Genomic DNA, 3,119 nt, shown 5'->3' on the forward strand with positions numbered 1-3,119 from the left:
CCGGGCCAAGAATGAGTCACAATGAAAGCTTTTAAAATATAAAACCATCAACCCAGATTTCAATTCCAAGGAAACACATACTTGGCCATGAGGGAATGCTTAAAAAAAAAAAAAATCAGGCTTAAGCCACTTGACAGGAAAATTAAACAGCCAAGGAACATTCAAATAGAATGATTTACATCCTCCCCCCCCCCCTCCACTTCCAATACGGGTCACGGCATACATGGATACAGTCTCGGCCAGTGTGCCTGTCCCCTCCCGGGCCCTCTTCTTTTCACTTAACACTGTTTCATGCACACAATCCCGTGCCTGGCTGCGGCTGGCTTATAGCTGCACGGCATTGCCCTTGCCAATCTCTTGGATTCTTCATGATCCCCGTGCCGTTGGGCTCTTGGGCTGCTTGGGGTGGCTGTTTTGGGAATACGAGGATTTTTCTTCCATTATTTATGTGTGCGAGCACTGTTCATTTCTCTCAAACAAATGGAAGCCTGATTGATTTCCTAAGTGTAAGAACGAGATTGGCCCGCAATAAATATTTAAGACTGACCAGGAAGGGCGACCACCGTCTTCTGAAAAACAAACCCGGGAATTACTTTGTTAAAAGCTTTCCCAGCGAAGGGGATGAATGAATAACCATCCTATATGGTATTTACTCAGCATCTGATGGTTTACAGAGGTTTTCACCTATCTCACTTGATGTTCACAATAGCCCCAGAGAGGTAGATAGGGCACGGATTACAAGGATTATTAAAGACCCACATTCCCCCCCTCGCGACCCCCCCCCCCCCATTCTTAACAGATAAGGGCGCTAAAGGCTTAAAGTCATTCGACGGAGGTCAGACAGTTTGGGGACTAAAACGCGGGGCTCTCGTTCATTCATACGCATATTTAATAAACATCGATCCAGAGCCTCTTCCAAGCCAGGTGCGATGGCGGTGGGTACAAAGATGAATAAAACACGGCCCCCGCCAGGAGGAAGCCCGCGCTCTAGCCCCGGGGACAGAGAGCCTGTTGAAGTAAACAAGGGCCTGCTTTGCAAGGTGATGAGTGTGCTCAAGAGAAAGGAACAGCGTGCGGACCACATTTCTAATCTGATGTTCCGACCGAAACACCGGCTCTGTTGTTTATTCCCAATATGTGTTCTCCGAGGGCGGACGGAGAGGGGGGCTTGACCGTGCGCCGGGAGAGGGGACCGGGGGCGGGGGGGGGGGGGGGTGGTGGATCACATCGCCGGGGGGGGGGGCTGGTGGGGGACCAAACGAGCAAATAATTTTCGGGGTGCAACCCGGCTCCCCGAATGGCCCCCGCACGAGCTAAGTCAGGGTCGGCGACCCCCCTCCCGCCGCCGCCTCGCGCAGGGCGGGCGGCGGCGCCGGGTGTCCGCCCGCGCGGCGTGCGGGGTCGCGGGGTCCGCCCCTCGTCGGCGGCCCCGCCGTCGCCCGGCTCCGCAAGCCGCAGCCCCTTCCCCGGCCCGGCTCTTCGGCGCTCCCGCTTCCTTCGCTTTGATGCATTTTTCTGGTTCCCCAAGGTCTTCTTGACGTTCATTTTTCGTTTCACGAGCGACACGTAGGAACGTGGTCCTTTAGAGCAGGGCGAGGACGTGAGGGGCGCCCCGGCCCGGGCCCCCCCGCGGACGCGCCCCCGGCAGGTGTGGGCCGCGCGGCCGCCTCGGCGCCGCTGCCCCGGGAGCCGGCCCGGCCTCCGCTCCCCGCCGCGCTCGGCACGAGGAAACGCTCGCCACACACACGCGTGTGCCGAGTTGGGGCGACGCGGGAGCGGGTGCGGGCGTGAGGGCCCGCAGCCGGGGTCGGGGCGGCTTCCCGCGGCGGAGACCCCGCTGCCGGGACCCCCCGCCCGCGTGTCCTCCCCGCCGCCGCGCGGCTCCGCGACCCGGGCCCGCTGCCCCCCACGCCCCAGCCCACGTCCCCGCCGCGGCGCCCGGCTCGGGCCTCGGCCCCGGGTCACACGCCCGGCGGGGCTCGGGCCTCTCGGTACCCCGCGGGGCCCCTGCCCCGGACACCCTCCCCCCCTCCCCCGACCCCAGCCCTGCCCCGGGCCGGCCGGACGGCGGGACAGCGGGGCGCGCGGGGAGACCGTCGGGGCGACGGTGGGGCGCGGGGCCCGGGCCCCTCCGCGCAGGGAAACGGCGTTCGGGGAAGGAGGGTGGGGGGCCGTCAAAGTTTCGGGGAACTTTCCCACTCGAGATTGCACAACCCTGCAGTGCCCCCTACAGAAAGCGGCGGCCGGGGAGGGAGGGCGGGCGCCCCCCACGACCCCCGACTGCCGGCGGCGGCTCGGCCCCGGGCGGCCTGCAGCTCTGGCTTGGCTTTTTTTTTTTTTTTTTTTTTTTTTTTTTTCCTCCTGGTTGTTTTTCGGATACATCTTTTTCTTTTTTTTTTTTCCACAGAATTGAAAAAAAAGAAAGAAACAAAAAAAAAAAAAAAAAAAAGCGAGCCGGAGCCGCCGCCTGCAGTGGAGCGTGCTCGGCCTCCAGAGGCAGTCGTCTCCAACTTTTCCTCTCCCGCCCCAACTCCGAGCGCGCCTCAAACTTCGCCAGTGTCGGGGCCCAAATTTGCCTGCCGCTCAACTCCACTCTAATGCGCGCGCCAAGGCCCCCGGCGGCGCTCTGCAGCCCCGGGGGCCGCGCTCCGGAGGCTCGGGCCCGCCCGCTGGCGCGCCCCCCGAGCCCCGGGCCCGGTGCGGGCAGGGGGAAAGCGGGCGCCCCGGGAGCACCCCGGGAGAGGGCGGAGCGCTCCCGTGCCCCGGGGCAGGGGTGGGGCAGGGAGCTCCCGCGCCCGGAACGTTGCGAGCAAGCCTTGCGAACGTCGCAGGGGGGCACTCGCGAGGGACGGACAGGAAGAGGGCCAGGGGGGACGCCAGAACCCGGGACCACAGCACGGAAACGGCCCGGGGCTGAGCTGCAGTCAGATCCGGGGATGGAGGGAGCCGGAGAAGAGGAGTGAGGAGGCCGGGGAGGCAGGCCCTGCTGCCCTCCTGGAGGCCGGCAGGCCGCTGTGGCAGTGGAGGACCGGGCCGCCCAGAGAGGGACGGGGTCAGGAGGTCGGGCCCGGGCCTCAGCAGGCCCAGACGAGGCCCAAGAAGGGAGTACCAGGCGCCCT

This window comes from Neofelis nebulosa, chromosome 9, assembly GCF_028018385.1.
Source record: "Neofelis nebulosa isolate mNeoNeb1 chromosome 9, mNeoNeb1.pri, whole genome shotgun sequence".
NCBI classification, from domain to species: domain Eukaryota; kingdom Metazoa; phylum Chordata; class Mammalia; order Carnivora; family Felidae; genus Neofelis; species Neofelis nebulosa.